A 26,857-nucleotide genomic window follows, 5' to 3' on the forward strand; every position below is an offset into this window, starting at 1 on the left:
TCCCTCCATCTTTTAGTCATCATTACATCAAGAAAAAAGTTAAAAGATAAGCAATTTTTTATGGATAGTTGGGTCATTTAGTATTTTGTTAGATGGTACCATTAAAGTTTCATTTATATTCCCATAGGATTTTCTCCTCACTGTTTCAGCTAATAGAGTTTGAAGTCCCAATGTGTCTATCACTCCTTTGAGGGATTTTTAAAAAAGAAAAAAATTGTTGCTCTGAAAACACAGCACTAACTTCCTCAAAGAATAAAACAGAGAAACCACAGCTGGAGAAGTGTGAATGCCAATTTACCCTTCATAGCACGTAAAATTATACTTCATGATTGTAGAGGAAGGCAATATTTAATTGACAGATATTCTAATACATAAATGTATTAGGGTGCCATCTGTTTGATGGCTCTACTGTGTACATATACGCTACAAAATATTTTCAAAAAATATATGGTAAGCTAAGAATCTCTAACTCACATATGAATCTGAGAGATGATGTTTTTTTATTTTCCTGATTTGAATTCTTTATATATTTCTCCTTTGTATTACAGCTGATTGTTTATATATTTAACCTTCAACTCAATAGAAAGCTTAGGATGTATCCAAATCTTACTCAGTTCCAGATTCCCAGCATGGTCAACACCGTGTTGACACATAATAAGTGTTCAGCAAATGTTTATTGAAAAAATAAATGAATATATTATTAAAGCCCTGATGTTTTAAACATTTCCCCTAGGAGCCATTTGATATTTTCTCCTGTGTTATAATGCCACAAAGATAAAATCCTCACAATTTCTTTCTTGGCTTATTGAAAAACATGGCAGTAATAACAGAGGGAGAAACTGAATGACTCATAACACACAAAACAATCTTTCATAGCAATCTAAGACTTTGGCCTCCATGTGTGAAACAACTGAATGAGAGGTGAAAAAGTCATTAAAATATTTGGATTTGTATCCTCAGCTAAAAATCAAACTGCTGTATAGGAGGAAACATCTAGGTGATTAAACCACTCACATATGCAGTATTGACCCAGAGCCTGAAAAGTCTAAATGTTGGCTACTGCTTTCAGTTTACTTGTGGAAATTAAACTGGCTTCCTTGCCTTTTCACCAGAACTTCAGTGTAACTGAGGATTCATTATTTTTTTATACTTTGAGACGTAAATATGTTAGCAGGTCATATTGTGTATTTTTTCAGAGCTTTGTTTTCCAGGTTAGTGACATGCTTTTTAAATAATAGAAATCATACCTATCTAACATTAAATAAAAGGATTACTATAACAAATATAAGGAAGTCTTCAGCGAAATATATTTTATCATGTGATTCTAACCAACAAAATATTTTTAATGAGTGCACATCTATTAAAAGAATCCTCAAGATGCTGTAATTATTATTCATTTTCTAGAATTGTTTCACCATGAAGCTTTATGCTTCTATGGGGACTTTAATGTTTATGTTTTGTGACGGCTGCATTGACTATTAAAAAGCAATTTGGCTGACATTTTAGGTCTTTTGTTGCCAGTTTTAATTGGATTGTTCATCAAGCATCAACTCCCCCGTTAACTGCAAAAATTTCAGGCCATCGTCAGTTTACAGTAATGACTGTTTAATGATTTTATCCCGTCAGTATGCGAGCTTCGTATGGATATATGCATGATTAGTTTCATATCAAGACCTGTAATTAAATAATTGAAGCTTAAACAGAATGGATATCAAACACGAACACATATTTAATAAAGACTCAGAAGCTTATCAAAATACTGATTAGCAATTAAAGTCAATGTTTTGAGTTCATCTGTGTTAGCACACTTATGTATCTTAAAAAAATATTTGTATAAACTTCTTACCCAAAGTTAAAAGAAATTCTCTTTAGTAGAGCAGTAAATTTGGGTTTTCAAAAGGTAATTTATACACAGGCATCTATCTGCCAGAGAAAGAAAACTCACCTTAACTGTTCCTTTTTCTGGAGAAAAATTAGCCAAAACAGAATGCCCTAGAGCAGCAATAAATATTCTTATCAATCACACACACTTCAATCCTTAAGAAGTTGACTTATATATACTCATATTATGCTGTCACCTATGTGCATTTCATAGAGTGTTGGAGCTGAAGTGAATCTTGGAAACCACCTCTTCTAAGTTCCTAATTTTATAATATTTAAGTCCAGATGAGTGAAGTGAGTTGCTTAAGGTCATATAGCTAATTAGTGGCAGAGTCAAGGAAAAAAAAAAATCTAGGTCCAACATGTAAACTTGTGTATTCCTGGAGAATCAACAGGTACAAAGAATTTCATGTATTGCTACTGGTAAATTCCTTTTCTTATTATTCCATTAAAGCAACATATTTCAAAACTAAAAACAAAGCAACAAACTAAACCTGTATACAAGGATATACACTGAGATGTTTCATTTTCTCTTGTTTCCCAATCAACCTCATTCTTCCTCCAACCCCTGCAAGTAACCATTTTTACCAGTTTATCATTCATCTCCCCAGTGTTTTTTCATGCCACTGCACAATGTACAAATACACATTACTATTTCTCCCTTACTGTATGTAAATATAGTACACCCTACATACGTATTTATATCTTGCTTTATTCACTGAAATATCCATCTTGAGATCATTCCATATCAGAACACAGAAATCTTGTTGTTTTTTTCTTGTTTTAAGCTGCATAGCATTCCCTTATATAGTTTATTCAATATGTTGGCAAATTACTAATAACTCATTGAAAATGTTTTAGATGATAAAAGTTATTTCACTGTACCTATAAGAAATACTTATCTGCATAATGGAAAATGTATTTATAGAGAAAAATATATATCAAGATAAAAGCTAAACTCAGGGCAGAGTGCACAGCACTGAAGAAAAACTAGAAAAGCCATTACTTCCCCTTTGATTTAAAGTCCTAGTCTTGAAGCTCTCTGCATAATTGAGAGGTTTTCCTAAGTTTTACTGATATGGATAAGTGAAAACATATGTTACAATGAAAATGTTTACAATGTAGCACATAGAAATTTTTACTTTTATGTTATGTCCAGTAAGCATAGCATTTCAAAATCCTTCTGTCATTAGTCCAATAGATCATATTACTTGTCTTCTGCACATGGTAACCCACAGATACTTTGCATTTTAAAGTAGTTTCATTTCACATTGGAATGGAAGGTCCGCCTACACTGCTATAGTATAGTGAAAGACATTAGGGAGACAGACCAATTAAGGTAGAAGCAGCATTCTTATTAAATGACAGGACCCAGATTCCCATTTCATGAAACATGTACTCCTGCCACATGCCAAATTCCCATTAACTTCAAGAAGGAATTATGCACAGAAGAAATATGTAGGCTGAAGAGTGCAGGACAAATTAGTCCAGAGCAATCCTTAAATGTCAGTTTAAAATGCAGTGAATGCTTTAAATTATGTGTAGTCATGTTGTTTGGATTGAACATTATCCACTCCCTGCCCTGGTCTCTGACCACATCTTCAAAATGAATGGGACAAAACATGGCTTGAAATAGAGAAGAGCCTAAACAGCTCGATGTAGAATTGTAAGTAAAAACAGAATCCAAAGATGTGAGCCATGAAAATGTAACGATTCCTTAAGAAAACAGCTTTAAAACAAGAAATTGTAGTTTCCCTGGATGGGGAACACTTGTATACCTGTGGCGGATTCATGTTGATGTATGGCAAACCCAATACAATATTGTAAAGTAATTAACCTCCAATTAAATAAATTTATATTGAAAATATTTATATTTAAGAAAATAGGCAGAAATATTTTCCGCCTCTATTAATTCAGCCTAATTCAGAGAGTCACGTTTCATAGCTAAATTCAAATCATATTTAAAATGTAAGTATGTGGTGTTAACTTTCACATGTACTGCATGAATGTTGCTACTGTGCGTGCATATGTGCTAAGTCGCTTCAGTCGTGTCCGACTCTCTGCAACCCTATGGACTGCAGCCTGCCAGGCTCCTCTGTCCATGGAATTCTCCAGGCAAGAATACTGGAGTGGGTTGCTGTTTCCTTCTCCAGGGGATCTTCCCGATCCAGGGATTGAACAAGTCTCATGCATTGCAGACAGACTCTTTACTGACTGAGCCACCGGGGAAGGCTATTATGATGAACAGAATGTCAAAAAACGCTGTTCCTCTCGAAGAAGTAATATATTTTTTTCCCCATGAATACTGGCTGAAAAGCATTCTAAACTGTATCTCTGTTTATGGACAAATCTATTAGGCTTAAAGTTTTACAAAATTTGATTAGTAAAAATGAAACACAACTTTCCCCAATATGTCTCAAGTATTTCATAACAGGAAAACAAAGGACAAAATAAGTGGGAGACAGCAACTAAGCATAAGACACCTATCAGGACATGCTGGAAATTAGATGGGCTGGACACATATACTCCATTTCTTCGAGTAAGCTTTCTTATTTGCTTTTAGTAAGATACTGCTAATTAAAAATACTTAGTTCCTCTCCATGGAAGAGACAGACAGAAGAGAAGGATCCAAGTAAGCAGAACTGTAACATTCATCCTCCCCAGCTTCATCATCACCTTCACTTGTTTGTTTTTCATACCTTGGTCTTCCACTGGAAATTTTGTTTGAAGAAAGGGTTCTGCAAATAAAGGCTGAGCACCACTTCTCCTAAGCGCATCCCTGTCTTTCTGATGCGGAACTCCTGTATTCCAGAACCGACTTTTTGCTTCTCCCTCCGATTGTGACTGTCACAATAGCTCCCTCTGTAGGATGGCTCCATATCAGTACTGGCGTTTGTTTGATGTCATTTAATGGCACCCCACTCCAGTACTCTTGCCTGGAAATTCTCATGGACGGAGGAGCCTGGTGGGCTGCAGTCCATGGGGTCGCTAGGAGTCAGACACGACTGAGCGACTTCACTTTCACTTTTCACTTTCATGCATTGGAGAAGGACATGGCAGCCCACTCCAGTGTTCTTGCCTGGAGAATCCCAGGGACGGGGGAGCTTGGTGGGCTTCCATCTATGGGGTCACACAGAGTTGGACACGACTGAAGCGACTTAGCAGCAGCAGTGATTTTATGGGCTTCCCTGGTAGCCCCTTATAATCTGCCTGCAATGTAGGAGATGTAAGAGGTGAGGGTCCCCTCCCTGGGTTGGGAAGATCCCCTGGAGAAGGAAACGGCAACCTACTCCACTATTCTTGTCTGGGAAATGACATGGACAGAGAAGCCTGGAGGGCTACAGTCCATGGGGTTGCAAAGAGTCAGACATGACTGAGTGCCTAAACCACCGCCACAATGTTTATGTCTGGGTAGATTAAGGTTGTACAACAGGGAGGTTAAAATGTTCTCTTTACTTTCCAATACCTTTTTGAAAAGTGGTGTAGAATATTCTTCACTATATTTATGAATTTGCTTATATAATCATATAATTTAATACTGAAATATTGAAATATTAAATTAGAACTTAATATTTACCTGAAATAACTTAATATTGTATATGTCAGCAGAACTTTTCTGTGAAGGACCAGATCAAAAATATTTTGGGCTTTGCAGGTCTTATGGTCTCTGGCCAAAGCAACCCATACATAATGAATGGACATGGCTGTGATCCAATTAAACTTCATTTACAAAAACAGGCAGTAGGCCAGATTTGGCCCACTGGCTATAGCTTGCTGACCCCTGTTAAACTGGTTCGGTTTTCAATACTCAGTGAATCCACGTCACAAAGTGGAGTTTGCTCCCAGGATTATTTAATTGTTCTCTTAAACTGCAAACTACTTTTGTTCCAATGAGTGGAACTATCGTGAAAATTTGCTTTTAAGGACTGAAAGAAATGCTGCCCTGGTTTTTCAATATTCTAAAGGTACTTCAGCTTACAAGTCAAAGGGATGCATTTATATTTCCAATATATTTTAAATCATAAAAAAGTAAAAGAAGGAGTTTCATTTGTCATTGTGAGTAAATTATGTTCAGCTCAATCACCTCTAGGAAGATTATTACAAATTTTACATTTAAAGTCATAGATAGTACCTAATCTGGTTAGAATTTTGTTGATAGCTGCATTTCTGCTCCTCTATCTACCTACAGAGAAGCCCTTGAAATTCAAGAATCTATGTAGTTGTAATACAATCTATGTAGCTGTAGCTTTATTTGAATGCAATTCCTAAAGATTTTGTAAAAATTTTAAAGTGAAAATTCTACTTTTAATTAGCTACCATTGAAAATTACCCAAACAGTTCATCTTCATTAAAAAATGTGGATTTTGGCAGGGTCACTGTATAACAGTCTGGAGACCGCATGCTACACACGAGTGTGCCACCCCGGGGAGTAACAATCTACACTGGGGACACTATGGATCATTGAGTATACTGAAAATCTACAGACTTATTAAAAGCTTTCTGGAAAATGACTGTAGAGAGTGTTATTCTTAACAACCCATATTTTACAGTCATTTTCCAATGGATTGTAATGAAGTATCTCGAGGAAGGGCTGTTACTTATATTCACATTAAAAATAAAAACAAAAGAACATTTGGTTCAGTAGTAGCCTTATATTACTGAGGGAATTAATTAGTCCCTTCCTCTAATAACTGTGGGCACAGGTTGTAGCGAATCTCCTTGGCAAGACTGTAAGAAAGAAAACTATGAAAAGTTTATACTTCTCTCTTCAAAGGATACCCACTTCCATTTGTTTCTTTTTGAAAAGCAAAGTGCACAATTTTGTTGTAGGTCCCCACTGCAGTGATTTTTATCATACCAATCATAGAATAAATATTTTACACAGGGAACTACCAGAAACTCTACAGCGTTTTCCTAAACATCTTGCTATCTTTCCTGCATGCGTGCATGCTCAGTCGCTCAGTTGTGTCTGACCCTTAGCGACCACATGGACCCCATCGGGCTCTTGTGTCCATGGGATTTCCCAGGCAAGAATATTGGAATGGGTTGCCCATTTCCTCCTCCAGACAATCTTCCCAACCCAGAGATTGAACCTGCATCTCTTGAGTCTCCTGCACTGGCAGGCAGATTCTTTAACACTGTGCCAGGGAAAGCTATTGTTCTTAATGCTATGTCTTAAGTGTCCCCAGTCTTTTTAATGTGTGCCACTGAAGGAATGATTTTCTAACTGTGTTTCAGGAACATGTCTGAGGGACTTGGATGGAAGCTGGAGCTCTGAAGGCTTTACTTTCACTCTTATGGTATATACTGGGGTTGTATATGCCTGCATTGCACATAGTATCTTGCTGCGAAGGAGGAAAAGTTTTAAAAGTGTTATATGCAGAGGACAGTTCCAAACACACTTTCTTCCTCCCCCAGAAAGAATGTATTTGATTGAAAGATGCAGACAACAACATTGGTGGCAACAGAAGTTTGCAATCTTTGAACATGTCAAACTTGGTCATTTCCACAACATAATCTCTAAGCCTCAAAAAAACCTGCAAGAGGGTAGCTGTTACTTACAAACAGCTATATAGAAAGAATGTTCTGTCCCCTCAAAATTCATACGTTGAGACCTAAGCCCCAATGTGATGGTATTAGCAGGTAGGGTCTTTGGGGGGTGCTTAGGTCATGAGTGGAGCCCGCATGAGAGGGATTAGTGCCCTTAAAGAAAGAACCCACACAGCCCCTGGTCTCCTCCACCATGAGAGGACACAGTACAAAGACAGCGATCTATGAATCAGGAAAGGGGTTCTCACCAGACACTGGTCCTGCTGCTTTCTTGATCTTGGACTTCCCAGCCTCTGAAACTGTGAGAAATCAATTTCTGTTGTTTATAAGCCACCCAGTCCATGGAATTCTGATATAGCAGCCCAAATGAACACGGATGAAGAAACCAAGGCTCAGAAAGGCTACCTTGTTTGTTAAGTGGCAAACTTGGGAACTGAACTTGAGTCTGTCTGACATCAAATATTCACCTTATTCTATTTTTACTAATGTAAGTTATTTACTAGTAGGAAAACACCAATGAAGCTTTAGGCATGCTTCATTTTAAAACAGTATCAATTCTGCCCATGTAGAGTAGGAAATGAGCTCATGGAAAATTCAATTAATGTGTCTAAGTTACGATAGATATTTATTATATGCATAAACACACAAATGAGGATACCAAAATTCCAATGAAATAAAATTACATTTCCAGACTCCTTGCCCAAGTGTTCATTTCTTAACTTATTATCCTACTCTGAAATATTTCAGGTTAAAATTATTGTCCTTCAAGGAGCAAAGTATACTTATATACTTCAAACAGTAAATTTCACTCAGAAAATATGGTTGTTAGCTTTTAAGAAATATAGTTCTGCTATGGTAAGAGAAACTCAAACTGTTGGTGATTCACATCACATAAAAATTTATTTGTTGCCTCAATCTGATTTTGAATTCAAGATGGTATTTGGTGACACTATTATTTCAGTTAGGCATCTCCCTTTGAACAGAAATTGGGACCCAGATGGCTTATATCAGTGATGGTTTGCAACTGTGATTTAAAGCAATCACATATACCGGCAAATGACTTTGTAGCCTTAGGGGAATGCAAAGTGAGGTCACCAATAGGGACAAGCAGCGCCTTCAACTACTGATGGAAAAATCATTATTTTACCACCTCTGTTAATTACTTTCTTTCATGTCTGAAGTTGGAGAGGAGTAAACTAAACATTCTAGTAAGGACTATGGAAATGCATACAGGGATAGAATGCAACATTTCTGAGCATCTGTGAAGGGCTAAGGACTATGGTAGGCGAGGGGGTACAGATATTAACACAACCCAGTCTTCACCCTCCAGTAACACTACACCTTGTGTCTACTTATTTTTCTTTCTTTGCCTCTGAACTGAAAAGACATTTCTTCTCTCATCTTTTATCTTTGGTTTATGTGTTCACCTGCACTCTTATTTCAAGACAAACTCAAGCGTTTCCTCCTTTACAAACACTTTCCTGAACACTCCTTCCTTTGTGCCCTGATGGGACCATTCTATCCTAGCACATGTTACACTTTATTGTACAAGTTGATTTACCTGTCTGTTAAACCTATTGAACATATTACGTATTTCAGATAGTTCTGCAAAAGCAAGAATTGCGTTTTATTTGTCTCATTAATCAGCTAATATTTAATTCAATAAAAATATTAATTGAACACTTTGAATTGAGCTAGATACTATGGTTATCAGGCACACCATACATTTAATACATGCTTGTTAAATGAAGGAATAAAATCTAAACCCCAAACTTAGTTCAAATAATCCCAAGCATCCTTGATCATAACTCTCCCTTGCGTATCTCTAGCACTTTGGATTCAATTTACTATGAATTCATTTATGTTACAGATACACAAAAAATTCTCAAATTTGTCTGATGGTATATTCTCCCTCCCCAGATAAATGAAAAACTCCTTGAGGGAAAGGGCTCTATCAAATATTTCTACTCTATTTGCCTACTTCTCTCTGTGTGTGCACACTCAGTTGCTTCAGTTGTTTCTGACTCTTGTAACCCCATGGACTATAGTCTGCCAGGCTACTCTGTCCATGGGAATTTCTAGGCAAGAATACTGGTGAGTTGCCAGGCCTTCCTCCAGGGGATCTTCCTGACCCAGGCATCAAACTTGCGTCTCCTGCATTGTGAGCGGATTCTTTACCACTGAGCCATTGGGGAAATACCCTATGTGTCTATACTTCTTAGTAAAGGGCACCAATCAATTAAGCAGTCAATAGTTATGAGTCAAAGAAAGCAACCTTTTACTTTTGGATGGGCATTATTGACATGAAAGAGAATTCATCGTTCATCTAGTTGATCATGTCACCAACCTTCCCAGCCCCCAAATCTCAGTCACCCAATCCTGCCTCTGCAATCTATCCCTGTTTTACCCCTGCAGCAACTGCCTTAGGCATTGCCTGAGGGGCCTCATTATGTCTCCTCTGAACTATTACAACAGCCTGTCTTTAGTATCTGCCCCCTCCCCAATCCAGCAGTAACAATGCCAGGAGAATACGCTTTCTGAAAACTGAATCTGACTGTGCAGGACATAGACTACCTGGCTGTTCACCATCTTTTCCGTCTTCTAAGGAACACAGTTAGATCACATTTTTCAGCCTTTCTTACAGATAGGTCCATATGACCCTGGAGGAGGAAATAGCAACCCACTCCAGTATTCTTGCCTGGAGAATTCCATGGCCAGAGGAGCCTGGCGGGCTACAGTTCATGGGACCGTAGAGTCAGACACGACCAAATGACTAACATACACAGATATATGACTGAGTCTAGAACAAAAGTGTTGAGGACCGTTTCCAGGTCTGATTCATAAGAAACTCTCATTCATGATCTTATCTGCTCCTCTCCCTTCCTCTAGTTTAACGTAGACAAATATGGTAACTTTTCAAGCCACCTGGAAAAGAATGTGGAGCCAAAGAGTGGAAAGAGCCTGGGACCTGAGTCAAACCTGGGAAAATTGCCTACAAATGAGGAATTATCAAGTTGCATTTAGATGAACAAGAAATACATTACTATTTTTGAGTCCCTGTACATTTTTAGATTAGTTTGTAACAGAAGCTGGTATTATCTTAGCTAACACACCATGCTGTTCTGGTCAAAATCTTTCACCCATTGGCTATCATACTCTCTGCAAAATCCTTAGAGTGACATGTACTAGGTCCTTCCTGGGGGTTTCCCTGCTGGCTCAGTGGTAAAGAATTTGCCTGCAATGCAGGAGACCCAGCTTCGATCCCTGGGTTAGGAAGACCCCATGGTGAAGGGAATGGCAGCCCACTCCAGTATTCTTGCCTGGAAAATCCCATGGACAGAGGAGCCTGGTATGCTGTAGTCCATGGGGTCACAAAGAGTCAGACACCACTGAGCAACTAACATTTTCACTTTTTTCAGGCCCTTCGTAATCTAAATGTGAATCACTCTTTCAGTCTCATTCTATTTTCATTCCTTAACTCTTACCCTCCCATGGTCATATACCATACTTTCTATTAAACCACAATGAATTACTTGGCATACTCAGAAGGTAAAAGACTATACTCATGACAACATCCATGCTTTTCCTTCACTTTAGAATCCATTCTCTTTCTTCTAGCTAATAGTTGAAATTCTTTTTAACATTCATGATCCAGTTCATATGTCATCATCTCTAAGACATCTTTCTCTGTTCCTCTTTGTCATAATCAGTTGCCTTCCCATTGGCACTCTGATAACACATTAAACAATTCTGTAGCATTATCATTAACTTTACCTCTAAATTGACATACATTTTGGCTGTTCATATGTCTATTTTCAAAACTAGATTGCTATCACCTTGAAGACACAATTGAATCTCATTCATTTGTATAAACCCCAGCAATCAGCACATGCTTTTATACACAGTAGTCACTAAAGAAACAGAGGTGGAATTGCTATTACTAGGTTTATTTAGCAAATTAAACTTTTCAAAGTATCTTATGAGAGTCCTGCATTGCAGGCAGCTTCTTTACCATCTGAGCCACCAGGGAAGCCCAGAGAGAACCTTATAGCTGAGTAAACTTCTACTGTACCTTGCCCTCCTGCAGATAATATTCACTGGACAAAGTTCAATTTAAAAAAATGACCTTAGGCACTGGAGAGTAAAAAAAGCAAGCAGATTCTGGTGCGGAATAAAAACTTGGAAGAAGAGAAGGTGTGAGTGAGTTTCCATTCCTAATTTTTTTTAATTGAGTGTAGGGAATGGTCAGAGCTGCACGAGTTAAAGGACCAGAAGACAGAGTTCAGGCAATGACAGTGAAAAGTAAAGAAGGAACTTCCAAAAGGAGACAAATATATAGAGAGGCTACAATCCACATTCTTCATATAAACTTTGCCCCCATCTCTGGCTGATGCTGGAACCACGCATGTGTAGGGCAGACTCCAGCTAAGAATAAAGGAACTGAACTGAGATTTGAGTTGCAACCCAAGAGGCAGAGTTTGTTGACTGAGTTAAAAAACAATGAATTGTTTACTAGAGATAAAATGGAATGAGAAAATCAAAATTCTTTAGGGGAACATAACAGAAACCAAAGTCCCCACAATATAACAATCACAATGTCCAAGATATAGTCCAATATTAATAATATGATAAAATAGGAAAAAGTGACCCATTCTCAAAAGAAAAGATGACCTTACAGAAACTCATTCCAAGATAATCCAGATGCTGGAATTAGTATACAGGGATTTCAAAGTAGCTATTGTAACTATGGTCATGAATATGAAGGAAGATATGCTTATTATAAATGGAAAGAAAGGAAATCTCAGCAGAGAAACAGAAACGATTTTAAAAGACTAATGGAAATGCTAATGTGAAAATCACAATCATTGAAATAAAAAGTGAGGATGTGCAAGTAAAGAACATGACTCATTCTCATTAGTCCCTTCATAGATAACACTTAGTTTAGGGTTATTTGCTTAGTTCATCTTACCTTTTGTTTGAAAGCTGCCCAGCACCCACAGAGAAAGGGCTCCTGTGACACTTATGTGATCCTTCTAATATTCTGAGGACATTATCAGAGAAAAAATTCATCATTGTCCCCCTTAACCATGTTGTCTAGTTAAAGAGGTTCCCTGATTCAAGAACCTAAGCATCTGGTATGGTCTATCCCATACCAATCTCAGAGAGGCAACAGTAAGTCCTGCCTCAATACTGGCATATTGAGAGCTTGATCTTCCAAACTAACTCCTTTTTCCTCTCATGTCCATTGTTGTCAAGTGAGGGGGAGCAGAACACAGCACCCCAAAATATAATACTTTCACATGTGTACTGTTTTGAGATAAAGGCAATTAAAATCAGCAGACTCGAGAAAAGCCTTTTAGTTCCCCCTTAACTGTCTAGAGGATTCCCTGGTGCCCTGACAATGTAGGAGATGCAGGTTCTATCCCTTGGTCAGGAAGATCCCCCTGGAGAAGGAAATGGCAAACAACTCCAGTATCCTTGCCTGGAGAACCCCATGGATAGAGGACTCTGGCAGGCTGGGGGTAGCAAAGAGTCAGACATGACTCAGGGGCCAAACAACTACAAAACAGCTAATTGCCTAGGAGAATTGATATAGGAGACCTGGTCTGGAAAAAGAACTACTACCAGAGAGAACATTTTACATCACATGACTTATCTGTATGGCAAGGCAAACATTTGTTTGCCAAACATTTGTTTGCCAAACATTTGCTCTTCTCATCTTCCTGTGAACTGCTTTCCTTCCCTCTGAGGTCCTAGATCTTTACCCCTTCTCCATAGCTCAAGATGGTATCTGAGTATTTTAATGGGCTCCTCTATATATGAAATTTGTTTTTCTCCTGGTAATCTATCTTGGGTCAATTTAATTATTAGACCAGCCAAACAACCTAAAAGGGAAGAAGGAAGATTTTTTCTACCCCTACATAAGAAGCCTTCAGGTTATCATTTTATTTCCCATGTAGCTTCCCAAAGGAAATTAATGCTTGGATGACTGACAAGAATATTTTAACCTACTTAATAGCTATATTTCATGTTTTAAGAAGATCAATGTACCTACTGGTTTTATACATCAGTATCTTCTGAGTTTGGTTAAGGAAAGGCAGACTCCTGCTGGCCAAATAACTCCAGATGCTGTAAAAAAACAAAACAGACTTCAGGTACCAGATCATGGTAAACTATATCTCATGGTGGTACCAGATAGTGAGCAAACTCTGCGAGACAGTGAAGGACAGGGAAGCCTGCCGTACTGGAGTCCAGTAGTGTTGCAAAGAGTCAGACACAACTGAGTAACTGAACAACGACAACAAGCGTTACAGGATAGTACCTCCCCACGAGGACCAGATCTGCAACCCAGTCTTTCTATATAATGACTCTATCTTGTCATCAAAAAAAAAAACAACCAAGTATGTTAAAGTTCATATTATTCACAGATATTGTATCTTGCTCAACTATGTCTACTCTAGTCAAGGAATATTTGGGACATCTTATAGGCGCTTCATACTAAAAATACACTTATCTCAAGTAGAAATTATATATAGCTCATGTATTATTAGTGTAATAGACCAATGTTACTCTTGAATATAAAAAATAATATACATATATTTAAATGTGCTAGGGCATTTCCAGGTAAAGCTGGAAAATGTACATTGCAAGAATGCTTACTATAAAGCATAATCTATATTCATTATGTTATTATCTTATTTAGAAGCAGGGAAAGAAAACTGCTCTATATTTTCTACCTTAACTCTGAAGTTTTGAAGTCAGAAGTAGCTGATATTTATACAGGAAAACAAATTAATAAAAAGGTATTCGCTTTTGCCAGTGAGTTTTCAGACATATCTCTTCCGTATGCAACATATATGCTCTGGTGAGTGTATATACATAATCAGTGGTCTGTTAAATTATATTTTAACCGCATGATTGAAAATGAACTTGTAATAAATAGTACTGCAAAATAAAGTATTTTTTTTGTACAGATGACTCCCCCTAAAACCTACACACATCAATTTAGGTTTATGGTATGCAGGAGGACTATGGGGTCAACTTCAAAGAATTTAGCGGACCATCAGTCAACATTCAAATTATTTTCTCAAACACTCAGGAAATTCTTAAGTGAACACTTCCCACAAATTGAACATTCTGGAAATCAACTGTATCCAAATGAAAGAGCTTAAAAGAAATATATATATAAATGTTACAAAACAGAAATGAAAAACTGGTAGAAGCCTGGTGCTCCTATAGCTGACTTTTAATATGAAACACAATATTACCATGGTTAAACAACTTGCTAGTTTTTTATGGCTAAACACTATTTGTATGGACAAAGCAAGTTATTATACAATGCTAGCCCTTCCTCTTCTTATCCATAATAATGTAAAAATCAAGTCAGAAAGACAAAGCAAAGGAATGAACATGGTGTAACAACAACTCAAAGCAAATATGGATGCAGAAATGATTTTCTATTCTTAAAAACTAATGTAACTCACTATGAAAATGAGACAAACAAATCTCAAGTTGAAAGAGGTTAATAGTTCTATAGAGGCTTCCCTGATGGCTCGATAGTAAAGAATCCACCTGCCAATGAAGGAGACATGAGTTCAATCCCTGGGTCTTGAAAATCCCCTGTAGGAGGACATGGCAACCCACTCCAGTATTTTTGCCTGGAGAATCCCATGGACAGAGGAGCCTGGCGGGCTACAGTCCATGGGGTCGCAAAAGAGTCAGACCACAACTTAGCAACTAAACAATAGTTCTATAATCACAGAAATTCTATACTTACTTCTTAGTGTCCATTGAAAACATTAGTAATTGCATTCAATACCCTACTCTATCATTTAAACAAACATGTTATTGCTCACCCAACACAACTTTCAATTTTAAAATGTTACACAGCATTTCATTACCGTGCTAATTGTTAACACTTCTATACAAAAGCAGATGCATATTAGTTGCAACCTCGGAAATATCTGAGGTCATCAGCTAATGGTATTGATCAGGCATTGAAATTAATATTCTTTGAAACTGTCTGGGAAGTATAATCTTACTAACAATTAATGTCTCTCTATAAACATTTCGTGTATACTTTCACCATATGGAATTAATTCACTTAAAGGATTTTACTTTCGGAAAACTTATCCTCTTGTAATTCTTGATGTTATTGACTATAAGCAGATTTGAGATCAGATTGTTTGTTTGGGGCTTCTTTCCAATTTCTTTTAATCCTTTGACTTCAGGCCCTGCCTTTAGTAATCCTCTTGATATAGCTGGATATTCACAGTTCAGTACCAGGGTCAGCCTCTATCAAAATGGTATTGGAGGCTCAGCACTTCCCAATAGGCTCTCTCTTTTCCCTGGAGATCATATTGAAATAACAGCATCCAACTACACTAGAGAAATTTAAACCAGGTAGAAGTTATCCTTTTGTAAGAGATATTTACATTTATGTGGAAAATCTCCGCTTGTAAGGGTATCTCCCACTCTGGATGAGGGAGGAAGAATGACTGTAAATTTCTAGAAATTCTTTTACCAGTGGTGAAGGTAATGGTTTAAATCTGCATAACAGCATTACCCTGGATTACTGTGATTTTCCTGGTCACCTGTCATAACTGCCACCCTCCCCATCCCCACCATCTTCTAGTCTTTAGTTGGAGATGGTATTTATTTAAGCTGATAGTTTGGGCCATTTGGGGAGGTTACTCAGTTTTCTAGGGTATCTCCCAAGGTATTCATATTATTTCCCTGATGCTGGGAAAGATTGAAAGCAGGAGGAGAAGGGGACGACAGTGGATGAGATGGTTGGATGGCATCACTGACTCAATGGACATGAGTTTGGGCAGGCTCCAGGAGTTGGTGATGGACAGGCAGGCCTGGTGTGCTATAGTCCATGGGATCTCAAAGAGTCAGACACAACTGAGTGACTGATGCATGTTATTGAACTTTTGTTCGTTTTTCTCCTGTTAATCTGTCTTGTATTATGGGGGGTCTCAGCCATGAAACTAAAAGGGTAGTGGGAAAATTATTTTTCATTCCCCACAAGTTTTTAATATGATTTTACAAATTTCCAATTAAAACTACTTAAACCTCTTCCCAGTCCCCTAAAGATGTACTAAATGAAAGCAATGAAATAAGAACCTGGAATCTAAACATACATGCACTTGAATAGGAACAAGTAGAGTGGCAATTTTAAGGTAGCACAAATATAGTGCAAATTTGGCTAAGGCTTTCATTTGGAAAGTCTGTGGTTGTACTTTGTCATACCTTCTCATATTCTATTTTTCCTAACACCTGATGACAACTGCAGGGTGTTTTACACTTTATAAAATGCTTTCATCAGATCATTGGATAGTCACTCAGAGAAATCCAGGGACTACAAAAACTACTTCATAAACCATTTCCAAATACAATGTCATTTTCTCCAAAAGCTGTGAGGAATACTACTTTTCCAGGAACTTTTTATTGAGAACATATATGAAAAAAGTATATAGATCAGTGGAACAAAATAGAAAGCCCAGAGATAAATCCACACACATATGGACACCTTATCTTTGACAAAGGAGGCAAGAATATACAATGGAGTAAAGACAATCTCTTTAACAAGTGGTGCTGGGAAAACTGGTCAACCACTTGTAAAAGAATGAAACTAGATCACTTTCTAACACCGCACACAAAAATAAACTCAAAATGGATTAAAGATCTAAATGTAAGATCAGAAACTATAAAACTCCTAGAGGAGAACATAGGCAAAACACTCTCAGACATAAATCACAGCAGGATCCTCTATGATCCACCTCCCACAATTCTGGAAATAAAAGCAAAAATAAACAAATGGGATCTAATTAAAATTAAAAGCTTCTGCACAACAAAGGAAAATATAAGCAAGGTGAAAAGACAGCCTTCTGAATGGGAGAAAATCATAGCAAATGAAGCAACTGACAAACAACTAATCTCAAAAATATACAAGCAACTTATGCAGCTCAATTCCAGAAAAATAAACGACCCAATCAAAAAATGGGCCAAAGAACTAAATAGACATTTCTCCAAAGAAGACATACGGATGGCTAACAAACACATGAAAAGATGCTCAACATCACTCATTATTAGAGAAATGCAAATCAAAACCACAATGAGGTACCACTTCACACCAGTCAGAATGGCTGCGATCCAAAAATCTGCAAGCAATAAATGCTGGAGAGGGTGTGGAGAAAAGGGAACCCTCCTACACTGTTGGTGGGAATGCAAACTAGTACAGCCACTATGGAGAACAGTGTGGAGATTCCTTAAAAAATTGCAAATAGAACTACCTTATGACCCAGCAATCCCACTTCTGGGCATACACACCGAGGAAACCAGAATTGAAAGAGACACATGTACCCCAATGTTCATCGCAGCACTGTTTATAATAGCCAGGACATGGAAACAACCTAGATGTCCATCAGCAGATGAATGGATAAGAAAGCTGTGGTACATATACACAATGGAGTATTACTCAGCCGTTAAAAAGAATTCATTTGAATCAGTTCTGATGAGATGGATGAAACTGGAGCCGATTATACAGAGTGAAGTAAGCCAGAAAGAAAAACACCAATACAGTATACTAACACATATATATGGAATTTAGGAAGATGGCAATGACGACCCTGTATGCAAGACAGGGAAAGAGACACAGATGTGTATAACGGACTTTTGGACTCAGAGGCAGAGGGAGAGGGTGGGATGATTTGGGAGAATGACATTCTAACATGTATACTATCATGTGAATTGAATCGCCAGTCTATGTCTGACGCAGGATGCAGCATGCTTGGGGCTGGTGCATGGGGATGACCCAGAAAGATGTTATGGGGAGGGAGGTGGGAGGGGGGTTCATGTTTGGGAATGCATGTAAGAATTAAAGATTTTAAAATTTAAAAAATAAAAAACTAAAATTAAAAAAAAAAAGTATAGTTAATGGAAAAGAGGAACATTAAAGACTATCACTATTAGTGGCCCCCAATTAAATATAACTTAACTTGATTAAAGACAAGTTTATTTTCTCTTCTATGCAGCAAAGAACAACTCAAAAGCCACACTCTAGGAATAGCATTTGGTTTTGGCTGAAAGAGTTTTATAATTTTATTCTTCAACTCTGTATTACTATTATTGTTGTTGTTGTTCAGTTGCTAAGACGGGTCCAACTCTTCGTGACCACATGGACTGCAGCATGCCAGTCTTCCCTGTCCTTCATTCTCTCCCAGAGTTTGTTCAAACTCATGTCCATTGAGACAATGATGCCATATGTATTAATATTATTTATCTCATTTTTATTTATACATATAATACTTAAAACCAAAGATCAAACAGTAAGTGATGCTAGTAACAGAGACAAACAAGAAATAAATGAATCAACCAGCATTTTACCTAGGCTTCTACTGTGATGAATACTAATATGTTAATGTTCAAGTTTCCACTTTAAAATGCTAAATTAGCCTTGGCCCTTGTTGTGAAATATAGGCAAGCAGGAAAGTTCAAATACATTATCACATATTAATTGCCAGTAATGACTTGTATGAAGGTAATTTGTGTTATTTAAAGTAAGTTAACAGATACAGAAAGAATCTTAATTAATGAATTTGCCAATTATCTGTCCAGCTATGAGTTTGTGTTTTCAGTCTGATCCACATTTGCTTTTAAATTCTACTTAGAATAATTTCTGAAGCTACAAAGGTTGGCTACATGACCTGTCCTATTCTTTGTGGCCATCATTTCTTTATCTATTCACTCAATGCTTTGTCACAGAGTGAAAATATCAAAGCAAATCACAGCCTATGTGTACCAAATATTTCATTAGGAGACAAATTCCTAAGAAACTAACTTCATAAGGTGCCTAAACAATACCACACATAAAAGAGAAATAATTCAAGTGAGCCATTGTATGATGAGACTTAATTTTCTCCCATTCTCTTAATATGTGTGGAACAACAAAAAAAAAAGCTTTTTTTCCATTACCTCATCTTAAGTAGTTTTTCAAATCAAACCCATACTCACACTCATGCTGTCACTGATAATGGATCTTGTGTCAAAGAAAAAGAGCATAAAGGACCCGATAATAAGTGTAATTATCAAACATCAAAAATGTAGATCAAAGTGGATTTCCTGACTCTTCTATATGCAGTCACTTCACAGCATTTTACTATTCATGTCATGTGGCCCTGACAGGATATATTAACTTTCTCTATTATGAGAGCAATGGGATTGGCACACTTCAGCTAGAAGCTAGCAGTAAGTAGAGTCATTATTCCTCTATCTTATTTTAGTGTTGTGTGTCTGTGTGTATAGGTGTTTGTAAAATACACCACCCCAGGCCCCTAGACACACCACACTGTGTCTCCAGAGGTGATAGTGAGCCTTCAGGGGAATGTTAGCCTCCCTATGAAGGATAGATCCAGGCAAGGATTTTATTTCTTTCAGATAGTACAGTATTTCGTCTCTCTGGTAAATACTTGACATATCTTTGGGAGGACTGAATTGTCTCAAGAGGGAAACAGAGTATTTCTAGAAACTTGCCAGGCTCAATCATTTCAATAACTCAAGTAATCTGATTTTCCACCTCCCTAAATCCCATATTCCCTTCTTTCCTCAACACTTTTCCTTATACATTTTTTTCTTTGAGAAAATTTTCTTTTCCTATTCAATGCTGAATAAAAAATTGTGTGCTAAGTATTCTGTAAGTAGACTTCCAGAGTCTTGATAACCTGCAACCTTCTAGTAACTGTAGTCCACTTTGTTTTATAGATTTATCTATTATTTGGTCAGGGCATTAAAAAAACCACGTTGGTGACAGAGGAATTACCTCTAAGCTGACCTTCCACTGAAGTATTATTGAAGATGATCAAAAGAGGAAAAATTTCTCATAATTTTTACAAAGATTCATCTGTAGGTTCAAAGAGACAGACCTTCTCAGTAATAAAACTTTTTAGAGTCATATGTCTGTGCCATTTCTCAGCCACAGGATAAGAACAAATATTGCTTCATATTTTCTATAAAAATTGGGAACATATTTGTTAAAAGAGAAATTAATTGCAAAAGAAAAAGGGCAAGACCATATGCACAGGGACAGATGGGAACCAGGCATAAGGGGGAAAATATTTAAAAGAGGTTTTAAATACCATTTTAAAAATGCAAAACACTTTCAAATTAGTAAATTGAAAATTAATAGATTACAACAAAGTTTCAATAAGTTTTAAGTATTCTGAGGTTAAAAAACAGCCAGTCATTAACACATAACTTCAAACTCAACAAAAGATCATTTTTGTCGCATTTTAAAAATCTCAGGGGACTTTCCTTGTGGTCCAGTGATTAAGATTCCACTCATGCTTCCAATGTAGAGGGCATGGGTTGTGTCCCTGGTGTGGAAACTAGGATCCCAGGTGCCATGCAGCATGGCCAAAAAATAAAAAAACAAACAAACAAAACAGACCTCCATCAAGCTTTTTGTTACACTTGGGCCTTTCTTAAATGTTAGTTTGAAAACAGACTGTGTTCTAAACAAGAGTTTAACTAATGGCTAAACTAACTTAAAACTATCCTATTACATAGACAAATATTATAATATATAGATTAGCCAATTAGCAAACTTCATTTTTCTCTACAGGGTAAAATGGCTTGGAATCTGGCACAGCTGTTGAAGTTGTTTACCACAATACTAGTTAGATACAAGTTTCTGGAATTAAATGTGCCATGCAAGAAAGTAATTTTATCATCTTCTTCCCCATGGGAGGAAATATGGGTAAAGAGTTTGAGATGGCAGACTTCATCAATAAATTATGGTCAGGGTAACAGTATTGGAGAATTGGGTGGTGGTTTCTATCATGACCAGTGAATACTGCTCTTGTCATTGTTTTTAAAGGGCAAAGAGCTAAGAGCTATGAGAATAAAACAAAAAATGAAGTAAAGTAAAATAAAAGTCACAATATATGTAGACCAGGAAGCAGACACCATCATGTTACAGAACCATCATCACAATTATTTTCCATGCCATAAAATCTATGATGCTTACAGAATAAAAAAACAATATTAAGATGTCAGTGGCACTCATGTTGATATTACATGTAAACTTAAATGGATAGTGTAGTGTTAAGATCAGAGGTTCTGGAAACTATGCAGGTTTTAATCCTAGCACACCACTTAATATCTCTGTTAATTTAGGCATTGCTAAAGCTCTCTGAAAGAGATGGGAATACCAGACCACCTAACCTGCCTCTTGAGAAATCTGTATGCAGGCCAGGAAGCAACAGTTAGAACTGGACATGGAACAACAGACTGGTTCCAAATAGGAAAAGGAGTACGTCAAGGCTGTATATTGTCACCCTGCTCATTTAACTTATATGCAGAGTACATCATGAGAAATGCTGGGCTGGAAGAAACACAAGCTAGAATCAAGATTGCTGGGAGAAATATCAATAACCTCAGATATGTAGATGACACCACGCTTATGGCAGAAGGTGAAGAGGCACTAAAAAGCCTCTTGATGAAAGTGAAAGAGGAGAGTGAAAAAGTTGGCTTCAAGCTCAACATTCAGAAAACGAAGATCATGGCATCCGGTCCCATCACTCCATGGGAAATTGATGGGGAAACAGCGGAAGCAGTGTCAGACTTTATTTTATTGGGCTCCAAAATCACTGCAGATGGTGACTGCAGCCATGAAATTAAAAGACGCTTACTCCTTGGAAGAAAAGTTATGATCTAGATAGCATATTCAAAAGCAGAGACATTACTTTGCCGACTAAGGTCCATCTAGTCAAGGCTATGGTTTTTCCAGTAGTCATGTATGGATGTGAGAGTTGGACTGTGAAGAAGGCTGAGCATCAAAGAATTGATGCTTTTGAAGTGTGGTGTTGGAGAAGAATCTTGAGAGTCCCTTGGACTGCAAGGAGATCTAACCAGTCCATTCTGAAGGAGATCAGTCCTGGGATTTCTTTGGAGGGAATGATGCTAAAGCTGAAACTCCAGTACTTTGGCCACCTCATGTGAAGAGTTGACTCATTGGAAAAGACTCTGATGCTGGGAGGGATTGAGGGCAGGAGGAGAAGGGGACGACCGAGGATGAGATGGCTGGATGGCATCACTGACTTGATGGACGTGAGTCTGAGTGAACTCCGGGAGTTGGTGATGGACAGGGAGGCCTGGCGTGCTGCGATTCATGGGGTTGCAAAGAGTCGGGCACGACTGAGCGACTGAACTGAACTGAAACCTCTCTGGGCCAGTTTCCTCATCTGTAAAAGTGGTCAATTAACAAATAACCCATAGATTTCTGGATAGAATTAAATGAGTTAGTTCATGTACTTAGAACTGACTGACAAAGGGTAAGTGCTCACTAAATTTTGCAATCTTATTAATAAAGAGGAATTTGGAATAATTTACATATAAACATTTAGAAGTGAGGTATTATTGTTATTCAGTCACTAAGACTGCAGCATGTCAGGCTTCCCTGTCCTTTACTATCTCCCAGAGGTTGCTCAAACTCATTGAGTCAGTGATGCCATCCAACCATCTCATCCTCTGTTATCCCCTTCTCCTCCTACCCTCAATTTTCCCCAACATCAGGGTCTTTTCCAATGAGTCGGCTATTCTTGTCAGGTAGCCAAAATACTGGAGCTTTAGCTTCATCAGTCCTTCCAATGAATATTCAGGGTTGATTTCCTTTAGGATTGACTGGTTTGATCTCCTTGCTGTCCAAGGGACTCTCAAGAGTCTTCTCCAGCACCACAGTTCAATTCCAAAGCATCCATTCTTTGGCACTCACCCTTCTTTATGGTCCAATTCTCACATCCATTCCTGACTATTGGAAAAACCATAGCTTTGACTAGACGGACCTTTGTTGGCAAAGTAATGTCATTGCTTTTTGATATGCTGTCTAGGTTGGTTCTATGCAAAGTTGTGAAATGACTCAAAGTTTCATTTAGAACACTTTCTTCTTCCCTCTTTATTTAAAACCCCCTTTTCTTTACAGCTTCATCTTTTCCTCCCAAGTGGCCCTTCCCCCTCTGGCTACAGAATCCCACCCAAATATACATTCTTAAATAAAACTATAATTGAATCCCTTTTAAAAAACTCTCATGTATCCCAACAAAACTCATTCATCCTGTGGTGCATTCTCGCAAGTCAGTGCCACGAGACTGCAATTGGAATGATGAACTACCATGGAGGTGGTGCTGATATTTTGATAAGAGCCTTCAATGCCTGAATCCAAAGGGGTGGGTATTCAGAGATGATCATCAAGACATAATGACTCTAAATGTGGCTGTTTGCTGACTTCTCTCAGTTAGTTGAAGGATAACTCAAGAGCTCCTGGAGCCTAAGTTTGGGTACCCAGCTAAAACTCAAGACACAATATTGGTATCTCATAAATATGCATTTAACATCTCTAAAATATAAGTCTGGTTGGTTTTATTTTGTTTTTTGGCCACACTGTGCAGCATGCAGAATCTTAGTTCCCCAACCATGGATTGAGCCCGTGCCCCCTGCAGTGGTAGCTTGGAGTCTTAATCACTGGACTGCCAGGGAAGTCCCCCTAAAATACAACTATTGAGTCCCTTAATCTCACCACACTCTTTTCCTTTCTTACCTAGGTAACACCACAAGGTACTCGGTTGCTCAAACAAGAAAATGGAGTTATTAGAGATTTCACTTTTTCCCATACCTGTGACACCCACTTCATCACCAAATTCTAGTGACTTCCTTCAGAAATATATCTTGAACCTATCTACTTCTCTTTGTTTCCCATTGCAAGCTATTATCATCTCTTACCTGAATAACTGCAATAATCTCCTTCCTAGTCCTCCACTTCTGATCTTATCCCTTTCAATCTATTTCTTTTACAATAAACAGCCCTGGATATTCCCTTCCCTTGCTTAAATTTCTTCAAAGGCTTTCTACTGCAGTTAGAAAGATGTTTAAATTCATCATCATAGCTTCCAAACCCTTGTGACTTGACCTGTGTTTAGCTTTTCGTTTCCTGTTGAGCTGTTCTCCACCTAATTCAGTATGTTTTTGGCACACTGGTCTTCTAACGCAGCCCCTAGATGGAGCCAGCTCTTCCCACCACAAGTCCTATGTCTATGCTTGAAAGCTTCTCCCTACCATACCATTGCCTCATCACATCTTGTTTATTTCTTTCATAATACTTATATCTTTAATTTTAAAAATTTCCCTTGTTTTTTGGATGTGTTCCTCTTTTTCCCACTAGAATACAAGCCCCATAAGCAGCATTACTCAATGTTGTACATCTAGGGTCTGGCTATCATTGGTGCTCAGCAAATACATAAATAAATAATACATTTCAATAATCATTTAATGAATGGTTGGGAAGGAACATCTTTTTGTTTTTTTTTTATCCCCTCTAACACAGAAAGATATACATAGCTTCTCATTGACACCATGTATAAGACCGACCCATCATCTAAAAGTAGTTACCTCAATACAACACGCACTTGTCATTTTGATCATATAAAAGCTAACTGTCCTTCAGAAGGAGCTAATACTTTAAACCCGACAGCACTGCCTATGGAGGTGGGGGCCATCTCCTACTTGGCATCTTGGCTGCCCTCAGATCCCCTGTGAAGCCCAAGATTGTCAAAAAGAGGACCAAGGCGTCCATCCAGCACCAGTCAGAATGACATGTCAAAATTAAGTGGAACTGGTGGAAACCAGAGGCACTGACAGCAGGGTGCACAGCAGACTCAAAGGTCAAATCTGGATGCCCAACATCAGTTACAGGAGCAGCAAGGAAACAAAGCACATGCTGCCCAGTGGCTTCTGGAATTTTCTGGTTCACAACATCGAGGAGCTTGAAGTGCTGCTGATGTGCAACAAATCTTACTGTGCTGAGATTGCTCACAAAGTCCTCTCCAAGAACTGCAAAACCCTTGTGGATAGAGCAGCCCACTTGGGCATCAGAATTATCAATACCAATGCCAGGTTATGCAGGGAAGAAAAGGAATAGACAGCTTGTGGCACATTTTGTTTGTGTTAATAAAACCATAAAGCTCGGCAAAAATAAAAGCAAACATGACAGTCAGTAAAGTGTAGTATTGCCTACAGTGTCATACAATGTGTTCCAGTTAATACCTATACTATTTGCAAAATGTCTTTTGTTTTAAACCTATTTGAAATAGTAGGTTCAGTTGTTCCTTTTACAATCAAAAATATGAAATGTCACTTTAACATAACATGGTAGTTTCTGAGTAGTTAATAGGTAATAAGATGCTAAAATCATGGAAGAAAATTGAGTTTAAAATGAAAGGCATGAGATGGTTCTGGACTCAAAGTTATTTGGGGGATTTATTTTCTAAAGTTGGCCTCAAAAAGCAACAAAAATAAATTAGAATTGTAACCTGATTATGGCACTTTCCTTTTAAAGATTAATAAGGGTTACTTGGTTCAATTTTATTCTAATAATATTCTAATGATGTCAATGAAAAGTCACTCTCATCTACTCTCAAGGACTGAGATAGTCTCTTAATCAAAGTCCCTTTATTAGCTTTAGATCCATGCCATGACATTAAAAAATAATTCTTTTTCTTCTTTAAAGAAATTTGTAGAAAATTCAAACTAGAGACAATGACACACTATCACCTCTAGATTTACTCTTTAAGCCTAAGGAGAATCTTATTTGTGTTATCTCTGGTACCATAATTGCTCTCTGTGAGAAAGAAGTCATTTCTTATGAGGAACTCATATCCCTAACTCCTTTAAGTGCTTCTGGTATCAGATTAAATATTAATTTGAAGTACATCTGTGCTTATTCAGTTCAGCAGGTCCTGCTTATGAACGGTGATATAACAGATTTTCATTCTGCAGCACATAGCAATATGCACTACACTGCCTTTCCACCAGGGATCACTATTTTGGAACAGACAACAGACCTCAATGACTTTGGCATTATACTTTATGCACTTTTCCATCCAAGTCAATTTATAAAATCAGGTCTTCCCAACCTTAAAGCATAAGCTAATCTTTCTGTTTTCTTCTTTCTAAGACAAGTACCTTGAGTACCACTGTCTTGGGACCAGCATCAAACATTAGTCAAGAATGTTGTACTCTGTTGGGAAGAGCTCACTGTTATACTAAATACAGAAGATACACTTTGTCAAGCAGAATAAAATTTCTGCTTGAAACTTTATGAAATATAATGCATAAAGCTCTATATTCTGGAGTACCAAATACACTCTCAGTTATTTAAACCACAACTGTAAGATTTATATTAATGCTTATGGGACCTTGACATTCATTGTTATAAATGGACTTTTTATGAAGAAAAATACAGTTTCCCTGGGTTGTGAAAGATAATCTTACATCATTAATTTTACTTTGGTATTTAAAACAGCCATTTAAACTACAATGAATATTTCTAGATTTCTACTAGCTTGCCTTCCATGAAAATGTGGTAAGAATA

General features: G+C 37.5%; 1 protein-coding gene and 1 pseudogene across 1 annotated transcript in view; one reads left to right on the top strand and one right to left on the bottom strand.

The window, feature by feature from the left end:
• The window catches only part of LOC138930108 (large ribosomal subunit protein eL32 pseudogene), a 35,378-nt pseudogene extending 9,973 nt beyond the window's left edge, over window positions 1–25,405 (top strand).
• Window positions 1–26,857, bottom strand: part of TENM1 (teneurin transmembrane protein 1) — an 899,404-nt gene that overhangs the window by 430,058 nt on the left and 442,489 nt on the right. The window lies entirely within an intron of this gene.

This window comes from Ovis canadensis, chromosome X (assembly GCF_042477335.2).
Source record: "Ovis canadensis isolate MfBH-ARS-UI-01 breed Bighorn chromosome X, ARS-UI_OviCan_v2, whole genome shotgun sequence".
In the NCBI taxonomy this organism is placed as follows: Eukaryota; Metazoa; Chordata; class Mammalia; order Artiodactyla; family Bovidae; genus Ovis; species Ovis canadensis.